Raw genomic sequence first — 954 nt, forward strand, 5'->3', positions numbered from 1 at the left:
AAAAAAAAAAAAAAAAAAAAAAAAAACAGAAGAAGAAGAAGAAAAAAAAAAAAATGCACAACTACCTGAAGGCTCAGAAAGTGAGCCAAAGCAGGAAGATTTTGGAGGAGAACTAAAACTTGGCGGATGAACACAGCATGAGCTCGAGTTTCCATTCTGACAACTAGAACCTGAGGGTGTCGGGCAGCTGCAGCACTGTGTGGACAGCTAAGATACCGATATAAAATGTGCTGTCTTTCTGGCCTGAACACCAGAAGACAGGAGTCCAGGACAACCACATCCATGGAAAGGGAGGAGCTGGAAAGGAGCAATGAATGGGATCCCCAAATTCCATGACACATCCTGCCCAAGTCTCAGGCTGACCCCTGCATGGTGTGTGTATGCATGAGTAGTCAACGCAGCCAGCAGCTGAAACCACAAGAACTAGACTGAGATTTGAGCTTCTGCCGGCTACAGGTGAGAAAGAGGGTTTGCAGTGTCGGTCTCACAAGTTAATTGCCTGCTGAAACAAAACCATCTTTGCTCTTTGGAGGAATGTAACAGACTCCAGTCTCCCCAGCAGAGCACTAACAATGTGTAGGATACATCTCTAAACTATTTGACATATAAAGAACCAGAAAAATGTGAACAACTCTCATGGGAAAAGATAATCAATGGAGCCAATACCAAGAAAACCCAGATGTTGGAATTCTCAGACAAGGACAACTTTAAAGCAGTGATTATAACTGTGCTCGATGAGGTAAAGGAAAATACACTTAAAATGAATGAAAGGACAGGAGATCTTAGCAGAGAAATATCAGTTATACAAAAGAAACAAATGGAAAGTCTAAAACTGAAAAAGTATAATATCTAGAACAAAAACTTCACTAGGTTAGCTAAATAACCAGTGATATTGGAAAGACTAAGTGAAATTGAAGACAGATCAGTAGAAATAACCCAATCTGGAAAAAAAAA

The 954-nt window shown here is 40.4% G+C and overlaps 1 protein-coding gene across 1 annotated transcript in view; it reads right to left on the minus strand.

The window, feature by feature from the left end:
* The window catches only part of EPS15L1 (epidermal growth factor receptor pathway substrate 15-like 1), an 81075-nt gene that overhangs the window by 32595 nt on the left and 47526 nt on the right, over positions 1-954 (minus strand). The gene's annotated exons all lie outside the window — the stretch shown is intronic.

Source organism: Galeopterus variegatus, unplaced genomic scaffold, assembly GCF_000696425.1.
Source record: "Galeopterus variegatus unplaced genomic scaffold, G_variegatus-3.0.2 Scaffold2794, whole genome shotgun sequence".
NCBI classification, from domain to species: domain Eukaryota; kingdom Metazoa; phylum Chordata; class Mammalia; order Dermoptera; family Cynocephalidae; genus Galeopterus; species Galeopterus variegatus.